This window comes from Dipodomys merriami, unplaced genomic scaffold (genome assembly GCF_024711535.1).
Source record: "Dipodomys merriami isolate MVZ:Mamm:240054 unplaced genomic scaffold, mDipMer1.0.p SCAF_41, whole genome shotgun sequence".
Classification (NCBI taxonomy): domain Eukaryota; kingdom Metazoa; phylum Chordata; class Mammalia; order Rodentia; family Heteromyidae; genus Dipodomys; species Dipodomys merriami.
This window is the reverse complement of record NW_027205715.1, coordinates 1,489,536-1,511,804: the sequence shown is the minus strand read 5'-3', so window position 1 is coordinate 1,511,804 and position 22,269 is coordinate 1,489,536. Positions and strand designations below refer to the sequence as shown.

Here is a 22,269-nt window from a genome sequence, read left to right as displayed (position 1 = left end):
AGTTTAGCTCTGTGTAGTTTCTCTTGATCAGATGAACTAAAATGTTTTGGCATATTTCAAAATCTTATATGGAGAGTTTTCTCCAGATTCATTGTGATAGCCCAGTAAAACTCTAGGAGATGAACCTGGGCAATGAGTAGAAGAGCTCCAGTGACGAGACTGTCCTGAGATGTCACCTGTCAGATTTGTACTCACGGCATAGGTCACTGCAGCTCAGGGTTTCCTCAGCAGTGTCTGCTAGGTTGATTTCTGTACCACTTACCTGTCTGTCTCTCCCTGTGGTCTCACTTTGCAGATTTAAGGAAAATCATTAGTGTTTTGAATCTGCTCAGGTTTTTACTTGATAGGATGGAAGGCAGCTTCCAAGCTCTATGTGCCAGGCTGGAAACTAGAAATCTACAAACATTTTTAAAAGTCAGTTTGTGACTAAAATACTATAACAGCAAAACAGAAATTGGACACATCTTGCATGTCCTCCCAAGACCCATCTGTGTGTGAAAGGGCTGGTGCCTGCAGAGGTGCCATGGGAGGTGCTGGAGCATCCAGGAGGTGGGGCTAGGAGGAAGCATTAACTAGGGACATGCCCTCAAAAGGGCTGTGGGACCCTAGGGTGTCTCCCTCTCTGCCAGCCCCCTGGCTTGCGTAGGTTAGTCCACCATGCCCTCCCACCGTGAAGTGAGTGTGGCCTCTATGCGGGCTCAGACCAGGGGCCAACGGATCATGGACCAGAACCCCTCCAATTGTGAGCCAAAGTGAGCCTTTTCTCCTTAGAACCTCATTATCTCTCGCACTTTGTTGTAGTGACAGCGAGCCGACTAACACCACAGCAGATTAGAAATCGGATACAAAGCAGAGTATGGACAAAGCAGTGGTTGGACCTCCACTGCGAATGGAAGCAGCATGGGGCTGAGAGGAAATCAGATAGGCCGTACCATTTATACAGTGGATGGTCAAGTTTCACCCCCATTCCCCACGACTTCACTCCTGCTGCCAGTTCCATCCCATCATAGCACCCCGTGCCTGGCACATCTCAGTCTCAGTGCCGTTGACAGAGTCCTTACCACCCACGGGTGGAGGTGGCATTGTCCACTTTCCTCTCCATCTGCAGCCTCCTGTCCAGTTGCTAAAGTGGACACTGCACTGTCACCTCTGTGTCTGCACTTCTTCCACTGCTTCTCTCTCTAGGATCCTCTCTCCCCCTCCCCTCGCTAAACTCTACATGTTCCTTAGTGCTTTTTCTTAAAAAAAAAAAATTGTTTTTGATGCTAAGGATAGAACCTAGACTTTTGCTCATGCTGAGCACCCTCTACCACTGAGTTCCACACAGCCAGCATGCTTCTTTTTGAGACTCTTCACACATGGAAAGAGGCACATGTCTCAGACCCTCAGAATCATTAAAAGACTTAAGTCAGCACATGAACATCTGAGGGTGGGGTAGGGGATGCTCCCAGATGGAGGCCGCTTTGCTGGCAATGCTAGCCTCCTCAGGAGACACCCCAGGGCAGAAGCTGGCCAACTTTTGCTGTAAATTATCTTTCTAGAGCAGGCAGTCTCTCTTGCAGCTACCTGGTTGCTGTATTACAAAAGCAGCCATAGATCAGGAGTGCAACTGTGTTCCAGTGACATCCCTTTCTCCAGAAATATTGCAGCACTACTAACAGACAGGCTGTAGACTTGATTCTAAAGAATTCTACCCTGCCTCTTAACTGTCAGGCTGCTCTACATTTATATTTTGAATTCCAAACTCCCTAGAACTTTTCTCCCCTAACGAGCGTTAACAGTGACTGGTCTGTCCCAAGATGCAGAGGCCTGAATGTCCTCAGAGGAGGTGAAGGACAGGCAAGTGGCACCTCCCAAGCACCCTGCACTTGTGAAATCTGTAATGTGGGGTCCATGAGACTAGGAGATTATTAGAATGACATCATTTGAGGACTAAATGAGCCATAAAGTGGCTCCGTGTCATCATCAGTGTCTTGCCTGTGTTTTTAACCTGGAGATTAGAGGTTGGCTGCTTGTAAAATGAAGTGAGGCTTGAGCGAGGATAGAGAGAGGATGCCATGTCTATGGTACACTGCTAGCTATGCCACATAGTCTATGAGGAAATGCAAGGCTACTAATATCTATTAATTTGTAGAGGGCAGACAGTATAGCAATGCATAAACCAAAACAGGGGACACCGAAAACAAGTGTACTAACTTATATGGTGATCTGATCTACTCTACAGAATGTCCAGACCAAGTAGCTAGCTATGTTAGTCAGCTCTCTGTGACTTACAGTGAATACTAGAGAGAATCTGTGAGTGAAGAGGACTGGCTCACAGCTCTGGAGGTTGCAGTCCATGACCTGTTGTTGTTTGGGGTCTGTGATGAAACAGTTCCTTGTGGTAGGGAACACAGGGTGGAGCAAAGCCTTCACTCTCCTTCTGGCTGGGAAATAAAGGAGAGGCTGGAGAACACACCCCAGATGATATGATACTTCCCACTAGACCTCACCTCGTAAAGGCTCTACTAGCTCCCAACACCCCCACTGTGGGGATGAGGCCTCTAACATGTGTATGTGCCTATGGGGGACACTCCAAATTCAAACTCCAGTGCTGCTATGCAAATTAAGATGCAGGACAGAAGAGGCACTAAGGCCTGACTTAAGTGGCACCAGGAAGGAGGATAGGGAGGCTCACTTACCACACATAGACCCCCTCTCCCTCCCCCGCCTCCTCCCAGTTCCTCCAAAGCAACACCAGGACATCCTTTGTCAGCCTGATGGAAAGGCACCACCTGGTAGTGAAGCTCTGGTAGGTGCTGGGAGTCTGGGTCTCTGACTTTGCTGCTGCCTGGCCCTATTCAGAGTGAGTGTCCTCAGGTGTGCCAAAAGGCACTCAACGTGAGACAGCCAGAAGCCATCGCCCCCCAGATGCAGTCGGTGTGTGCATTAGCGTTATGACAATTTCATACCGTCTACCATGTTTTAGATCCCTAACATCCCCAAGGAAAGCAGACAGTGCCTCTGATGACTCTCACCTCTGACTTATCCGACATCCAAACTACCTTTCAGCTATATTGTAGTTCAGTGATGCTGTACTGAGCATCTGCTACCTCTTTTTGACAAGCCAGGCCAGACTAGTGTATAATTAATTGATCACCACACAGATACATAAGCTAAGTTTGGGTTTCCTCCAGCCTCTATATAAGTTCACAGTTTTATTTATTTTCTTACCATTTTACTTGGCACATTTAGCTTTTTCATTTTGAAAGTCTATTTTGAATCAATTTATTATAATTTTGAAGAGGACAAATACATCTTAGTTCATTCTAATGTTACGTACTTTTATGCTTGAGTCATTTACCATGGTTTCAGTTATTGACCTATTTTATATGTCATTTTATGGCCTACATATTTTCAGTGGAGACGCTTAGGCTAAGCTATATTTATTTATACCACAGTACATTAACTATAAAACTATCTAGCTACAGTAAAACCACCATAATCTGGAACCCCCGGGGAGTGGGCTATTCCAGATACCCAGGATCTAGGAATTAAAGTTAACTGTTTGTGTCTTTTTTACCTCTTAAAAACAATATAAGGAGTCTCATTTAGCTCTGATTATAACCCATGGTAAACAGTAAGGACTGGACTTTGTTCTCACTAAAGGACTTTTGTTTTCTTTTAGTTCTAGTAGGCATTTCTTAAGACTGCTTTTCCTCGATGACTGCCGGCTGTGTTTCTAACCGGCACTACCTGTGCTTCTCCCTCTCTTCCCCATTGCTGCCTCCGTACTCTTCATACTTGGAGAGCAGGGGTGGAACTGCGTAAGATCCAGCCTAACCAGTGTAAGCAAGGCCGCCAGAGGCCACTCCCTACAGACCACAGTGGTGTGTGCTCGCAAAAGCCTTACTGGCTAGTGTGTGGGCTCTGTGCATCTTATCAATTGGGTGGTAAGACAGGGAGCTCTGTCCTAACAACTCCCTTCTGGTCCTCCAGGCATTCCAGAGCTTTGATGAGGAAGATTCTAACCAGGAGAGAGGAGCTGTGGTCCTTGGGCCTCTTCTTGGACCTGCTTAGCTAGTTGAACACACCCTCGAATAAAAATTAGGTTGAAAACAGGCCTGACTTTAAATCTGTAGTTTATTAAGTGAGTTCTGTACTGTGATAATGTCCTCTTCCCTCTTTGTTTTCTTTTTTCAGTCCTTGGGACGGAAGCCAGGGCTTTGCACATACAAGGCAAACAAGTACTCTACCACTGAGCTACTTCTCCAGCCTCTAATGGCCTCATTGAACATGTTCTTTGGGGCTAATGCCTTTATTCTACAATGCCTGTCCAGTATGATACCATAGTGTTAATGATTCTAACTGTTCCTTTTATTGTGCTATCATATTGTGCATATCATAGGTGCAGAATGTGCCTTTTTCTAGGTTTTTAGCACAGTAACAGGGAGAATGGCTTTGTTGAATGTGATGGCATTCAGTCTGAGGCAGGTGAGCCTTAGACTGGAGGCCCTGGGGTCTTCTATTTTCTATTGCCTGTTCCTCCCACATTATCAGTGTTCCTTCTCTTCAGGCCCTCACCTACACAGGAATGATATTTTCCAAGGTGTGAGAGCCAGGAGTCCAGAGGTGCCCAGGCTTCAAATGACTTGTCCAAGGTCACATCGCTGTTAACACTCTCTGGTTTGGGTCCTGATCACCTGCCTGTCTACACTTAATTCCAGTGGAGTGGAGTTGTCCAGCCAGTCCTACACACTTAATGGTGAGTAACAAGGAAGACTTAGCTCTGACTGTGGGTTGGAGCACGTGGCAGACAGGGAAGGGTGGGAAACTTGATCCTGGGTGTGTGATTCTCAGGGGAGATATCTTTGTGGGATCTGAGGACCCACTGCAGCTGGCCAGGTGGTTACAATAGTTTGGAGTCACTGGACTAAATAGTGGCTTTAATTATTGCTGTAGTTAATGGTCCAGTGTTTTTAGAGAACTAGATAGTATTTTGTTTAGCTGTGTTTTAGCTATATTGTTTTGTTTTGCTTTGTTTTTGAAACAAGGTCTTATTAATTATGAGTCCAGGCTCCACTTTACCTCGTCTGTGCTTCCAAGTTATTCTGCTGTACGACCATACCCAGCCTTGGCTATATGTTAGTAATAAGATAATGAAATTATTACTTTCTAAAACTAGGTACCCAAGTGTTCAGAAATGAATTCTAATCTAATTCTTAATACAAGGAAAATCTGTAGCACTTGTATTGAAAGTGAAACTTCATTTTTGTTTTTAGATTTTAAAATACAGCTATTATTTGGGCTGGAAAAAGTGTTTTTGGCAAGAATAATTTGTATAACTTGATTTGCTATGTCATTTACAAATTCTCTGGGTAATTGTTTAAGAATTGTTAAATGACTCTCCTAGCTAAAGTTGACAGGAATGGGAACTGGGTGATGAGAACAAGGAAAAAGAGCCCAAACATCTTAGCGCTCTAATAATGTCTGCATTTGACATTTGTTTCATTAAAGAAACATCTCAATATAAAAGAACTGTTAATAATAGAGCATATTAAGCCAGTGTTGTTGATGGTCTGTTAAGATGCTACATCCTATATAGGTTAATATTTAAATAAACCTTCTACCAACTTGTATTTTTCTTTTCATTTTGTGAGAATGCAGTAAATGTATTTGCTGATGATCCCAAGAAGTTGACTCAACCCCAGAATTTAAAACATCTTTATTATCCAGTTTAGTTTTAAGAAGAGTGGGAAATCTAGGCTGATGTATGTATATTAACTGACTGGTGCTACCACGTTAATCCTGTAATTAAGATTCATTTCTCAAAGATGTTACTGTAATCTTAGAAATATTAAAGATTTAAACCCTAAAGATTGGTATGGAAATGATTACATTTTCCTTATTCTTCTCCCCTCTCTCCCAGAGTGATTAATTTCACTCTCTGTGTCTCCTTCCCTCTACCGAGTCACCTAATTCAGTGCAGCCTGTTTAGGGATCATCTCTGTTAGACAGACAGCTGCCCAGAGCTTTCCCTTTCCAAGCATGGCTTTTTGATTATGGCCAATCAAGGACAGGCACTGGATGAGCACCTGTCAGTGCTGCTTTTCTAAAGGAGATGGCTCTAATCTCATTTCAGGGCACTTCAGAAGAAGGCTCCTTTGAAATGTGGCTCTGCTCTTATGACTCATCTTTTTCGGCCCAGATGCCACCCTGCAGTGTGCTCATGACGTGGCTGGTCCATGCTGAAAGGGGAAACTGGAAAAGTGAGGCCCTGCCCAGGCATTTGATTCGCAACTTTCTGTTGTGAAGAAAAGCATCCCAAAATTCGTATTTGGGCTTTTCTATATACATATCATAAAAGATTGGAGGGAGGTTGCTTTTTGTTTTTGTTTTTGTTTTTTTTCTTTTTTTGAGCAAGCTTTCCAAACATTTCAGCTCTGCTGTAAACACATGTCATGCAATTGGAGGAAGGTGAGATGTTGAAGTGTGTTCCCTTTATCTGTGAACGGTGCCCGCCCAGTGTGATTGATGCTGGCTGCTGCGTAGAGAAAGCTCTGGACTTTCACTTGGCCCCAACTGGAGGCCCATTAAGTACTTAACACACAGGTACTGGCTCCCACCCAGGACTATGTGGAATGTAGCTATTCAAAGACAAATTTCATTTTGCAAACAGTAATTTAATAGTGTAATAGTGTATAGACCAGAATCAGTTAATTTCAAAACATTTTATTCTACACCAATTAGCTTAGGTCCTGGAGGGTAAAATGACAAGAGGTTACTCGTTCACTATGTATTTAATTAATTGAAAAATGCTCAAATTGCTTTTACAGTTGTTATTAAAAAGTGGAATCAGTGTTGCCAGTGCTCAACCATAATTGGAACCCTAGGGAATTAAATATTTAGCATTAGTAATGTAACAGTACTTAGGACACAAATTTCTATTTTCGTCATGAAAGCTGTACACTGAGAGTGTGAGCGGCTGCGAGGACAGCTGTGACAAACGCAACGGCCTGGGATATTTCAATAAGACACCTCATTGGACAGCAAGTCTTACCACATTACTCGTTTGTAAGAGATCTGCAAGTTTAATTCCCAGTAGAAACCCGTTGCCCGAGTATTTAGATTTCTAATTGCATGCAGGGTGAACAGTTGGGCAAATGTCTTGCCGTAAGTGGCTGAAATGTATAATGCTTTCTAAATAATCCCATATAAGTTCGTGCCTTTGTCAATTTAAAAATAGCAGGACTGTCAGGGAATAAAAGATCTTGTTTGTTTTAAGTTTAATTACATTTTAAGCATCCATGCATTCAGTGCTACAGTGAGAAAAGTTGGATATTGGCTCTAATGAGCTACAGGGGTAGACGGCTGGAGACCCTGAGGGATTCACTCGGTAAATTAACTGGATAAAAGTACTTGCTGAGGATATAGCTGATGGCTGAGCTGCTCTTAAAACCCAGTTATAGAGCTGTCTCTCATTCCTGTTTTCATTCCAAGCAGCCTCTGTAGAGACCTTAACAGCCGCCTGTTAAAACTGTTCAACTTGTCAAAATGTATTATATTACTCCACTAATAAATAGTATTAAAGGGTATTTGCCTTCACTTCTCGTTTTCAGAGGGGATCAGGTTGATAAACACAACTGGCTTAGGTTGGCCTTATTTTAATTTGTTTATGTCATCTAAGTAATATGGAAAGTGCACGGCTTGAATTTGCAAACATTACTTCCTGGGGATGTAAACTTACGAAATACTGCATACCATGGAAGCAAGGCTCGGAAACTCTACTATCCCAGCTTGCTGTTGAGAGATGTGTGGCTGGCATTCTTAGGCCACATTCAAAGTACTTGTGAACCTCATATTTCAACTGATGTTCTTTGAAGCATGACTAGACTAATTCCTTTGCCAATCATTGGTTCTTGTGAAGAGAGAGTTGCAAGATAATTGCATAAGGTTCTTTTGCTTCCCATTTTCTGGTGTCCATTTTTAAATGGTTTATTGTAACTGATTATGATTTCTTACTTTTAAGCAGTTTTTACTTGAAAAAAGAAAAAACGAGTAGTGTATCTGATAAACTCTCCTTTAGCCCCTCTTTGCTAATTCTCTTCCCCTACCTGCTGTCTCCTGTGCTAACAATCTGAAGAAGTCCTTCTGTAACATTTTTCTGAGCATACTTTACTTGGCATATAAGGTAGAGTGTGCAGCATAACTGGGCAACATAATGCAGGCAATTACATATAGGCCTGTGACTTTCTGTATTGGTACTTCATAGCATCCTTGTGCTCTTGTGCTATTATTGATCCATCTACCCACTCAACCTTCCATCTGTCCATCTACCCACCATTCATCCATCATTAATCAGTCTATCTATCTATCTATCTATCTATCTATCTATCTATCTATCTATCTATCTATCTATCTATTTATCTATCTATCTATCTATAAGATTTGAACTCAGGGACTTGTGCTTGTTAGGCAGGTGCTCTATCACTTGAGCCAGGCCCCTAGTTTTAGTTATTATTTAGATACTGTTTCACATTTTTGCCCTGGGCCAGCTTCAGAATGTGACCCTCCTACTTATTTGATCCACTTACCTATGCTTCCTCCATAGCTGGAAGTGGTATATATAGGGATCTCCCACTACGCCTTCTTTGTTTTGCTAGTGTTTTTCCCAGGCTGTTGGGGCATAAGGTGTGAATGTGTAACTCTTTATTGGCATGTATCTCCATGCATATATAATAACAAAACATTGGAAGCCATTTATCAAGTGATTGTTCTGTGCTTGGAATTATTCAAGACATTTGTTATTCCATCCTTACGATAATTATGATTAAAAAGTATTAATCCTAGGGGCTTAATGGCTGAGAACAAGGATGATCATGGTTCAAGGCCAGCCCAGTAAGAAAAGTTCATGAGACTCCATTCTTAACTGATAGCTGGGAATGTGGTAGCCTGTTGTCCTGAGCTACATGGGAGGTTGATATTAGTAGAATTGTAGTTCCAGCCCAGCCCAGAAAAAGTTACTAAGACCCCCATCTCAGTGGAAGAAACTGCTGTGGTGATGCTTGCCTATCATTCCAGCAACAACAGGAAGCCTGAAATAGACAGATCTAGGTCCTACCATGGGCCTGTGGAAAAGACCCTATCTCAAAAGTAACCAGTACAGAAAAGAGCTGGAGGCATAGCTCCTGCATTAGAGTGAGTACCTAGCAAGTTCAAGGCCCTGAGACCAAACACCAATACTGCTAAGAAAAAAAGATTATGATCCATACTTTCCATGTAGGGAAACTCAGGCATAGAAAGGTTGACTTCCCCAAAGCCACAGGAAGAGAAACCAGCAGGGCCTGGCTTGGAACCTGTGAGGTTTGGCACATCAGAGTCAGTTCTCAACCAAGACATTCATTGATTTTTTTTCTTGTAATTTGCCTTTGCTTATAAGTGAGTGCAAACACACACATTGCCTTTGTGTTTCTTCAGAGAATTTGCCTGTTCATGTTCCTTGGCTCATTTCCCCTTAGTGTTGTCCTGTCAGAGTACAGAGAAGTCTTTATTGGTGACATGTTTGCAGGTCTTTCAGCCTATTACCTGTGTATTCACTTTGTTTTATTGTAATGTCACCAAAGTTTGCTGTATAGATTGGGACATGAGGAATCCTTTCACCACCCCCAAGGTGACAAGTATGCTTAACCTACATCTTTCTCTACTATTTTTCATTGTGTTCAAGGAAATATCTTTAACTTACAAAGGGCTTTTGCATGTATGTGGATGAAGATCAACCCTCTTCTTTCCAGCAGCATCTACATTGTCCACCAACATGTCTCTATGTGGCCAGTTCCTCTTATGGAACACTTAAGTATTCTACTCCTGCAGCATCCCATTTTTTTTTATCACCTTTTTTTAACCTTTAATGACACATTGCCTAGCAGGTACTCCCTGTTAAATATAAAGGTAACACATCCGTAAATAACCAGACACCTCACACACAGAAAGGTAGAAACTTGTGGTAGCAACACATTAATACTCCTCCATGTCCAAATTCCCAGAATCTGTGACGGTGTCACATGGCAGAGGGGAATTAAGGTTGCAGGTGGAATTAGATTTACTGACTGGCTGACTTTAAGAAAGGGGATTATGCTAGATTATCTGGTCAGACCTTAAATGTGGAAAAGGAGTCAGGAGGGTCAGCCTGAGAGAGATGCAAGGGGAGAAGACTCAGCCCAGAGACCTGATGGCTTCACACTTGAAGGAACAGAGACAAGAACCCAAAAAGGTTAAGAAAGACCCGCCCCTCCAGAGGTTCTGAAGAGAACCAGATCCTGTGGCCCTTCCATTCTTCAGCTCAGCCTTCTGAGGGTATAATAAACTTGAGCTCCTGTGCCCAGAAGTCACAGAAAACCAATGCAAAGTCAGAGAGAACAACTCTTCTCCCCATTTTCTGCTCATCTTGGCCTCCTCCCCACTGCCAGCTACCTCCTGATGGTAACCACTGAGCAGGGTATCTTACAACAGAAACTTTTACTGGTTATTTATTAAAGCACCCCCCCCACTCTGTTTGCGAAAGAGAATCAGTTCTCAAATTCATTTTAAGATCTTTTAGGTTTCTGATTGGGAATGTGTTGAGATTAATTTTGGGGAGATGGTTGAGTAATTAGGGAGATGCTAAATAAATTGGAGGAAGGGATGGCAGGTTAATTTGGGGAAGGGGACATCTTCCTCATTCTGGCTCTCCACGGGAATAGATAATGCACACTCCTTGAGTTAACAAATGTGTGTTTTATTTTGTTCTTGTTGAAGGAAGGATTAATGTCAAAATATTTTTATTTTCTCAAAATAACTCTATTTAGATTTTTCAACTTTTCCTCACAGACGTCTACATATTTTCATATATCCATAATTGGATGTACTGGCTCAATCCAAGTATGGTTGAATTTGGCTTCTCCACTATTTTTCTTTATCTCCATTGCCAAAGTTTTATTTTATTGGTGTTTACATTAAAGAAGAAAAAAGATTTGGGTTTTATTAAAGCCTTTTTTATGAATTACTTGGACCACCTTTTGTGAGTAGGGGAGGAAGAGATTACTACATGCATTTATATAATTCTAGTTGAGCTTTCATAAATAAAGAACCCAAAGAGTAGGGAAGTATATGCATTTTACTCTTAGATTTGAAGAATAATGTCCATTCCTGCAGAACTGTGATCAGAAGACCTGCCAGAAATAAACATGGGGAGCTTAGCAGGGCCCTGTGGGTGTAGGCAGGACACCAGTGTGCTGAAGGCTTTCAGGAAGTTGGGGCAGAAGGTCAGAGAGGTTTTCCTGGGTTTTATGGTGAGAGAAGGTAAGCCTGGCTTTTGCTTCCACTGTGCTGTCCTTTGTCAAGGTATCGAATGAAGTGTCTCAGAACTCTACCACACTCCAATTCTTCCTTTCATAGTCTTGCCTCAAACTTAGATTTCCCCATCTCAGTCTGCTGAGTGCATGTACCACCATGCTGGCCTCCTTTCATTTTGCTTTAGTTTTCTGATTGACCTTTTGTGGGTCTGAAGGCCTACTTGTTTAGTTTTTTTTAGTCTCTGGTGATTCTTAATAAATATTCTTAGGCTATGAATTATCCTCTAACTTCAGTTTTGGCTGTGTATAGTAGTGTTTCCATGTACTGATTTCATTTTCTCTCTCAACTAAATAGTTTGTAACTTATACTTTTATTCTTTTTTTTAATCCAAATACAGTATGTATGTATGACAGGATCTCAGTGTGTTACCCAGGCTACATATCTCAAACTCCTGGGATTAGGGGTTTCTCCTGCCTCAGCCTCCCAAGTGCTAAGGTTTACAGGTGTGTATTACCTTAACCAGCTTCAGAGAGTTATCTTGAAAAAATTTTGTTTTAAACTTAGACTAGGAACATGTCTTAAGTTATAGAGTATTTGCCTAGTATGTATAAGGCCCTGGGTTTAATCCTCAGTCCTGAAAAGAAAGAAAGAAAAATAAAGGGGAAAAAAGGAAGTGAGTGGAGTAGTATTTCTTAGGGAAGGAAAGGGTGTTGGAGAAGGCTGTTATTTACTGTTCATCTCTTGTCTCCTCCCCTTTCCCCACCAATATGGCTCAAGAATGGAATCTGCATGATTTCCACTTTGGATTGGATATTTGGATCAGATTTCCTTTGTAATGAAACCTATTACTTACGCGAACATAGGGAAAGTATCTTGAATCTGATTATTAAAGCAAGCTAGTTAATTGTACTTGTACTTGCTTTAGCTTGAGGAAGGCACCAGCTGGCTTTATGTATTTTCTTCCCACTTAAGATAGCAGAAGCTTCATAATATTTTAGAAGTTGTTTTGCAGCCTTTCTCCCTACCCCATGCCCCTGTGCATAAAGTAAAGCATAACATGAAGTTAGATGCATGGAATGAAAGCAGAAGGACCTGGCTGCTGGATGTACAGGGCAGTGCACATTTGCAGTTCACTCCCCCACAACCCTCCATCCGCACCCCTGCTTCCTGGGGCTTGGGAAGCTAGAAGGGCAGAGGAGAGACCATGGAAGTACGCACATTGCACCTTTTGCTGATGGGTTCAGTCTTTTCATAGCTGCCACATGCAGCCCAGTGTTAACTTGCTGAATCTCTCTGCTTGCTGGCAGCCAAGTCAGTCCTCACCTCCCATGGTGTAATACTCCAGAAGGCCTGCTGTGCCGGCAGAGGAGATGACCAATTCCCCCAGCCCCCACTATAGGAGCAGAAGGGTGAGGACTTGGAGGAGTGTCCCACGATAGGGTTCTAGAAACTCAGAGTGACATTTGAATGACAGATTGTTTTTGCCTAGTAGCAACATTTTCTTAAAGCATAACTAACTGTAATTTTATTTGGAGAGGTCCACACACTAGCCGTGCTGACTCTGAGACTCTGTATCTCTAAGGAAGAAGCCGCTGCTTGGAGCCGTTTCCCTGCTATAAGACAGCTCTGCTGGAAGCAGGAGAAACCCAGCCCACAGAGGTACCACTTACAGAGTGGCTCAGGAAATGTGCCATCTACCACCCCTCACAGTGCTTTGCTGGAAATCAAGCTGGAATAACATACAGGCTGGCTGCCCAGCACTCAGCCACTGCAGCACATTCATGGTGTAGCCTAGCCTGCCCGACTTTTGCATTCTCCTCTCCTCTGCTCCCTCCCTCTCTCCTTTCCTCTAAAATAAAAAATACATATATATTTTTTAATTTACAAAGTTTTGGCAGAAATTTTAATACAGTATGAAAGTTTTCTGGATAGACCAGTTTTCTACAACAATAGAGCTATCATCCTAATTTGCTCAAATGAAGCACACAGGTTTTATCTAAAATGTATTCAGTCACCAGATACTTCTTGCATGTTGCTTAAGAGCTATGCTCAATGCTCCAGGCACCATGTGTTCAGAACATGGAGGGCCCAGTTGTCAGTTCCCACTGCAAAGATACGAGTTGAGTCCTGCAGGGAGAAGACTGAATGGTCCCTTTGGGCTTTTCCAGAGTGGTGCTGCTCTGAGCGTGAGAATCATGGAGGGCTGCCCATGGGAGCACGGGGCAGCCAGTCCAGCAGAGGCTCCAAAATGGTGTTAAAGTTGGTGTTGCTCTGCCCTGGAGACTCTCCAGGGCAGCTGATCTCTCCCTGAGATACGGAGCCGCATTCAATCGTCTGTCTGGGGAATTCTACAGAATTCCTGAAATTGAATCCAGAATTTTAAGTTTTTATGGCCATACATTTTCTCAGCTTCTCAAAGATTTTTATAAGCTCCCAAATCATCACCTCCACCATGCCAGAGGAGGCAGGATTTGTAGCAGAGTCTGGCTCTTTGGTGCTTGAGAAAAATCTGCTGGTATGTGGCAATGCCATGGGAAGACAAACTCAGGGAGAATCACTGCACCCCAAAGTTTTCCCTACTGCCGTCACCCTGGGACAGGGTGGCTCACCATCTCCATGCCTTCCCTATCACACAGCCACATGACTAGGAAATGTCAGCTCCTGATTAAAATTGTACAGCTTTCTACACTAGCTAATCCTTGTTAAACATTGCTATGAAGAAAAGATATGAATACCTACTAATAGAACCTTTTCTTTTTCTTTTTTTTTTTTGGGTCCAGTCATGGGGCCTGAACTCTGGGCCTGGGCGCTGTCCCTCAGCTCTTAAGCTCAAGGCTAGTGCTCTACCACTTGAGCCACAGCGCCACTTCCGGCTTTTTTCTTTTTGCTTATGTGGTGCTGAGGAATCGAACCCAGGGCCTCATGCATGCAAGGCAAGCGCTCTACCACTGAGCCACCTTCCCAGCCTGACTTTTAAAAAAATATATATGAGACAGAGTCTTGCAGTGTAGCCCAGGGTGGCCTCTAACTTGTAATCTTCCTATTGCAGCGTCCCAAGTGCTGGGATTACAGGCACACACCACCATAACCCAGCAACATGTGTATTTTTTTACCTGATCTACAGAGATGAAGTGGTAAATGTGTTTTCCCCCGCTTTTCTGCTCTGTCTCTGAGCAGCTGGTGAGGTCTTTGCAGAAGAGCACGTGCTGATCTAGCTGGGGACCTAGTGGGGAGGCGGCCCCTCACGGGTCATTGTGCCTCAGGGTGCTCAGCCTCCATACTTGGTACTCCCTGAGGCTACCTCCAGATGTCCATTTATAGCCAGGCAGCCTGCAGATCCCTGGGCCATTAAAGACCTTTTTGTTTTCCTTGATGAGTCCTAGCATGGAATTGCTGGGGAAATGTGTGTGTGTGTGTGTGTGTGTGTGTGTGTGTGTGTGTGTGTGTGTGTGTGTGTGTGTGTGTGTGTGTGTATGCACGCGTGTGTGCATGTAGGCGCATGTTTCTGCTTATGACAGATTTTTTGTTTGTTGCTCCTCAAATCTGCTGAAACAACTCATTCTCCCAACCAGGATGGGATGGGAATGCCCCTTTCTGCCTATAATTAGTGTCATCAGATGTCATTATTTCTGTGTCAGTCTGACAGTAAACTGTAGTTGCGTTCATTGGTGCGTCTATAATTAGGAGAGAAGGTGAGTAGCCCTCTGTACATCTATTCTCTGGGATTTTTCTTTTTCCAGTGGATGTGTCTCTTTCCAATCAAATCACACAAACTATTCAATTAAGGGAAGGAACCCTTATAAGAAATATGCATTGCAACTCTTTTCTCTGATTCAACTTTGGTCTTTTGTCATTTTCCTTTCAGGCCATGGTTTTAAAATTAATACCTATTTAAGTCGATCAATGCTCAGGAAGCTTGTTGGCTTAGCCCTCAAGTTCCTGCCAAGTATAGGAAAACTCTACACATAAGCATAATACATAAAAGAGATGGCATCTCCTGGTAGAGAGGCAAAGGCCACCTTGCCACCCTCCCTTCTACTGAAGCATGGAAACAGCTGGTCCTATAATGAAGACACAACTTGAGAAATGTCTTAGGATGTCCTAAGAACTCTTAAGCTTCACCACCTTGGTAAAAAATCCAGACAGCACGCACTGACTAGCTGTCTGAAATGCGTTGAATGGAACTCTGAATATTTGGGATAAAAATAAAAAGACTGAGGAAGAGATAAATCTCCTTAAAAGACATAGGAAGCTCAAGGACACTGGTTTTGGCTTTTGGTTTTTATTTATTTATTTTTTATTTTTTATTTTTTTTGTCGGTCGTGGGGCTTGAACTCTGGGCCTGGGCGCTGTCCTTCAGCTCTTCAGCTCAAGGCGAGCGCTCTACCACTTGAGCTACAGCGCCACTCCCGGTTTTCTGGTGGTTTATTGGAGATAGGAGTCTCACGGTCTCTCCTGCCCGGGCTGGCTTTGAACCGCGATCCTCAGATCTCAGCCTCCTGAGTAGCTAGGATTACAGGCGAGAGCCACCAGCGCCCGGCTGGCTTTTGGTTTTTAAATGGTGTTAGGATTTGAATTCAGGGCCTTGCACTTGCTAGCATGCACACTACCACTTGAATCACATCACAGTCCAGTTTTAAAAATTATTTTTCAGGTGGTATTTAGGTTTTGCTTATGCTGGCCTACAGCCACTATTCTCCCACAATTGCTTCTGAGTATCTGGGATTATAGTCATGAGCCACCATACTCTGCCCCGAAAGAACATTCTATAAGATTCCTTCAGGAGGAAGAGAAGGAAATACGAAGTATGAGTGAAGACATTCAATTTTACTTTGAGAGAACTTGAAATAATTAATGACACAATTTCAAATGTTTGTAAAGCATGGAGCAAATACATAACCTTTATAGCAACGAAAAAAGTTAAGCTATTAAGGGGAATCAGTTATCTAAATTTTACAGCTTCTCCAAACCTGGATCTACATGGGAATCACATGGAAAGTCATTAAAATGGAAGTTCTGATTTGGGCTAAAATTACACACACACACACACACACACACACACACACACACACACACACACACACACACACACACACACACACACACACACACACACACACACACACACACACACACACACACACACACACACACACACACACACACACACACACACACACACAAAGTTATGGAGGATTTTCTCCTGCCCTCATTCTTCTAGTTCTTTACTTCCCTTCCACACACACACACACACACACACACACAAAGTTATGGAGGATTTTCTCCTGCCCTCATTCTTCTAGTTCTTTACTTCCCTTCCTCTTGGTACTTGTTGGAGTGGGATTTATGGGAGTGTTTACATGTATCTTTCTACTTCCTCAAACATTAAGAAGAAGGTCCTTTCTACTGAGACGGCAGTGGGCTTCATGAAAAACCACTGGGTACAAAGGCAAAACATTAACAAGATGATGCTTTCTTGCCTGGTCACGCCTCATTTAAGGAAATAAACTGGAAATGGGCTATGAGAATTGGAAATTGACTTCAGCCACAGTTAAGCTGTTCTCTTTTAAAATATTAGCAGTTGTGTGTGCAAGCCAATATTTATTTTCTAATCAAAGCTTTGTGGCAAATGGTTTACAAATGAAAGAAATGAAGGATGAACACTTCAAAACATTTCCAGTAGTAGAGCTGGGAAGAGGGTGTTTTATTTCTTTCAATGGCAGATCTAAGTCTGTATCCATGAAGATCCTAACTGCTTGGGGAAAAGTCACCAGGATGGAAAACTGACCAGCAACCCCGAGTGCAAGGCTAGCCCTGCCTCTTCAGAAAACCATAAATAATTTTTTTTGGGGGGGGTCAAAATAAGGTGACAGTTTCAGTATTTTCAGCAAGAATGAATTAACAGAGTAACTGTGCAGAGGAGACCCCTGATGAAAAGCTTCCAAAATTCCATTATCTGAACTGTCATTCTCATGCCCGGCCACTGGGCCTCGTCTCTCCATGCTGTGTTTTTCCTGAGCTGCCTGGGTTATTTATGTTCCCTGTCTCCCATCACCCTGTCACTCGGCCATTCCTAACAACTTTTGGCAGCTCGTCGGGGGCCATCAGGGCTTGAACCCCATCGATTCTCACACCTCCCCGTGTGAGCCTGTATACCAACATTGTCTTTTTCTGTAAATACTCCAGCAGAGCTGAGAAGAAGATGTGTGGAGACTTTGGAGCTGTGGGCTGAGCAGGCAGATCTGGGTAACCGGGGCCTGGTGAGCCAAGGCTTTCTGCATCTGCCCCCTCGTCTCTCATCCTGGCCTTCAAGATTTGCTTAATTAGACGATATCTAATTCCACTTCACATGGTGTCAGCGGGGTGGAAGGGGGACTTAGTAATTAGGAAGTGCAGATGAGCGTTCTGTCACAATCTGCTCCCTCTCTAATTTAATGTCATTTTTCTAGTACTTTCTCTTACTCTCATGCCTGGCTGGTAACAAGGTGCCAGGTATTACAACCAGCAGCTAGTAGACTCTGTCCCTGGGTTGATTTTCTTCCAGATTCACTCACCAGAAAAAACTTTGGATTTGAAATACATGTCAGTCATCCTCTACGGAAGCTGAACTCAGCAGTCTGCTTGTGGTCCTGGTCTTTGTTTTTATTGGTCACAATGCACAGATTTTTAAGTGTCAAAGGGGTAGGGTTTTAATTTCAGGAGGCAACACTTCTAACCCAGTAAAGGATTATTTAGGAAATAATTTCCCAGAGAGGAATATATCCATTCGCTGTTTCCTGTGGGTGGAGCCTGTGTGTTGGGTGCTGGGGATCCAGCCTACTAGTAGCCTCCTTTTGAATATTATGTAAGTGGTATCACATTGATGTGAATTGCTTTCACTTACCATGAAGATGTTTTTTTAATCTTTTTTTAAAAGTATAATTTGTATACAATGGAATTCATAGATTTTTAAATGTAAAAGTCAATGAGTTTTATTATTGTTATTTATTCATTTATTTTCGGTGGCACTAGAGTTCCGACTGAGGAAGAAAGCTGTGTCCGGTGACCTCCTCCTCCCTGTGCAGCCCCTGACAGTAGACACCAAATAAATACTTATTGGCTAGAAAAGTGAATCAGTTGACTATAGCTAGATTGATGCTGAGAGAATTGTAGCTGCTATGTAAAACTCTGTCTCAAAAGTAGATTCCAGACCAAACTAACAGCAACAGAAGAGCAGTTTCTCAGCAAAGACTTCACAATTTAGTGGCCAGGCCATGTGCTGTGGGGCTTTGAAGAGCTGGGATTGGGGGCCATCTCTGCCACCTACTAGATCTCTGTCACCTCAGGGAAATTCTTTCACCTCTGTTTTAATTGTCAAAGTCAGAGCAGTAATATTACGTCATACATTTCTTGTGAAGATTAAATAAAAGGTTCCACATCAGTGCTCTCTCTCTCTCTCTTTCTCTATCACTCTCTCACACACACACTGGAATATTACACAGTCATAAGGAAAAAGAAAATTGAAGTTACATCTTTTTCAGGAAAATGGATGTAATTGGAGGACATCATAATGACAAGTTCAAATATATATGTAAATCTATTTTACATATCTATTATGTCATATATAATATGTATTATGTATGTATCCACTTATGTGGATGCTGGACCTAAAAGACCTATGTGTTCTTGGACATGTGCATACATTTATGGATATATATATCCATATATATATATATATCCATGTACATAATTACTGGATGAACATAGAAGATGAATCTAGCTAAGGGACTGCTTGAGAGAAGGGGAAAAGCTAGAGGGTGAATAATTGTGTAATACCTTGCAGGTATTTATGCAAATAGCAAAAATGCCCTCAATGAAAGCTGCTGATCACTAGGGGAAGAGAAGCTGGCTGTGTGGGGAGTGGTAACTAATGGAGGAGCCTGACTAACGAGAAAGACAAAGGAGGTCGAATATGATTGCAGTAGATTACCTGCGACTATGAAAGTAGGACAGTAAAACCTGTGGAAATGGTTTTGAAGAGAGGGGAGAGCAATGGAGGGGTGAGAACTACTGGAATATGTTGTAAATATGACTGGAAACAGTCATATAACAGTGAAACTCTCCCTGTATGGATACTGTAAACGAATGAATGAATGAATGAATGGATAGTTCTCTATCAAGACGTATCTTGATGCTAACTAGTAAATGCTAGTACATATATCGTGGCAAATAACTGCTGCTGTGGAGAGACTGAGGGAGGCTTGATCTATTAAAAAATGTTGACAAGTATGGGGAAAACTGACCTAGGCATCTCCCTGCTTCGGGTGCTTCCCTTTCTGCGCTTTCAGGATTTAGAGGGATGTTTGTTTGGGTGTATAGGAGGAGATGAGAAGGAAGGCCCTGGTGGCACCCACCTGCTGAGGAGGAAGGCAGCCAGGGACAGTGGGCCTGGCACCTGGGGAATGAGCTCTGCCTTGCAGGTGTCAGCTGTTGGTCAGCAAGTCTTAGAAATGGGTAATAAGGACAACACGTACATAGCAGCTCCTCTCCATTTTCACAATACCTCCACACACGCCACATATACCCTTTAAATCTGCGTGTATATGTGTGTGTGCATATGTGTGTGTGCCAGTACTGGAACTTGAACTCAAGGCCCCACACTCTCACTCGACTTTCTTCCTCACAGTTGGCACTCTACCACTTGAGCCATGCCTTCAGCCCGGTTTTGTTGCTGGTTAGTGGGGCATGGAGTCTTGTAGACGTTTATGTCCATGCTGGCTTGGAGCCTCTATCCTCTTGATCTCAGCCTCTGGGATAGCCAGGATTGCAGGCATGAGCTACTGGTCTCTGGCTCTGTTTGAGTTTTCAGTCTTGAGAGGAGATTAACATAAATATTACTATTTTGATTTTGTAGATGGTAAGCGTATGCTGTGAAATGAAATAATCATGTCCAAAGGTCACTGGGCTACTCAGTAATCAACCAGGGACTTAAACCCAGGTCCTTACTCTGGTTCATTATGTTTGTGGGTTTTTTTCCCCCCAGTAGCCTCAACAGTCTTTTTGTCCTGTGGAATCCATCTATTTTTATTAAGTGCTTTGGACACATGTTAGAGAAGCTACTTCCATACTCAGCTGCAGCAGCCACACAACACAATCCACATTCTAAACCCTCAAAGTTTGTCACACTGATGCTCTGGAGGTGTGCACAACTCCTTTGATGAATACAATCTCAGACTTTAAGGTCTCCAGGCTTCCAGAAGCAGAGTGGTCCGCTGAGGTTCATTCAGTCACTCCACAGGGACCCAGAGCTGTGGAGTCACTACAGCTCAGAACCTCCCACAGTGGTTCCCGCCAGGGCACTGCCACTAGTGGATGAGGTACTGGTGGGTGTACCCTCATTACAGGTTCTTCACTAGCCCCTCCCTCCATTCTGTGTGCCAATACCATCACTTGAACTAGGACCTGGTATTCTCACTTGACTTTTTAAGATCCATGCTGGTGCTCTACCACTTGAGCATACCTCTACTTTGGGCTTTTTGATAGTTAATTGGAGATGAGTGTCACAGACTTTTCTACCCTGGCTGGCTTCAAACCATGATCCTCAAATATCAGCCTCTTGAGTAGCTAGGATTACAGATGTGAGCCACTAGCACCTTGTCCCCTTAACTTGTGTCCCAAACTGTTACCTGGAATGAATCCTTCCCTATATAATTAAAGTCGTTAATGCACAAGTCAACTTTGTTTGGAATGCAAAGGGGGGAAAATGTGCTGAAATCTCTGCTGCCAATCACACAGAAGCCTTCTCCATCATGAGTAAACCTGATCTCCATTTTTCTTAAGATTGAATACTGCATAATCAATGTACTGTAGCTGGCATCCTATTAACATGGATTAGTGTAATTCTGTATGTGTTTTCAGATGACATCTTGTTTCATCAAGAATTCTCTCCAGAAACCATTCTTAAGATTATTGTCAAATTCTTTAATACAGAATTGGAAGTCTAACCCCAGAGGCTGAATGCATATGTGATCAGTTGACAATAAGCTGCTATCCAACTTCCTGAGCTCTTTTCTGCTCAGGGTTGAGTGACATCGCTGGAGGAGGGGTTTTCTTTTCAACTCTTCCAGTCTGCGGGCAGGAGCCATGTGGTTGGCCCACTCTGTCCTCAGGATGCTTGTGTCTACATGACCACATGTGTGACTAGGCCCTCTGGCGAGGTGATACTGGTAATGACCACCACTTCCTTTGATCCAACTACAACCACTTGAAGTGGGAAGAGTCATCCCAGTTTACACATTCAAAAGTTTGGATAGCTGATGTGCCTTGTCCCGGCCTCCCAATGACAATGTAAGAACTTATACCTCTTTCTCTCTTCCCTTAGCCCAGGGTTCCAGCCATCGACCTTGCCATCCCCACAGAGATCCTGGCATCCCTGAGGCAATTGTCAGTGTCTGGAAAATGTGGATCTGAGAGAACATGGAAATACAAAACACTGGCTCTGCTTACTGAGATGCTTGTTTTCAAAAACCCAGAGGAAGGTTATATTTATATATTTATGTAACATTCATGTGCAATATTTAAATTTACAAAATGTGTAGCAGTGTAACAGAATGGGCACCAGTTTTTATTTGGGCATATAATTGTCTTTTCTTTCATATTCATTTATTCCTTTGATTTCTATAATGCCTTCTCTACTTGGTCTTCTGAGATCATGTACAATGGTAACACATTTAGAATAATATTAATAAAAGATTATTTTGTATCACTCATAGAGAAACCTGACTCTCTTCTTCATAAATATTATACAAGAGAACATATTGTCACCAGAATAGTATGCATAACTCTAGCTGTGTTAGGTTTTAAACATATTTACCTATATTTACTTCCAAGTCTTTTCTGCTCTTTAAGAGGTTGGGGTGCTCAGCATTTGGGGTAATTAACTGAAGTGAATATCCTGATTTCTCTTCTTTCCTTTCTTCC

General features: G+C 42.8%; 1 long non-coding RNA gene across 5 annotated transcripts in view; it reads left to right on the top strand.

The window, feature by feature from the left end:
- The window catches only part of LOC138806896 (uncharacterized), a 40,694-nt gene extending 18,642 nt beyond the window's left edge, over positions 1-22,052 (top strand). For 2 of the 5 annotated variants that reach the window (XR_011365998.1, XR_011365997.1), the window contains exons 5-6: positions 4,556-4,744; positions 21,671-22,047. This is a non-coding gene — a long non-coding RNA (uncharacterized lncRNA). Of the gene's footprint in view, positions 1-4,555; positions 4,745-21,670 lie in introns of all 5 variants that reach the window. The other 3 variants (XR_011365999.1, XR_011366000.1, XR_011366001.1) reach the window with 3 other exon arrangements.
- The last annotated feature ends 217 nt before the right edge of the window (positions 22,053-22,269 follow it).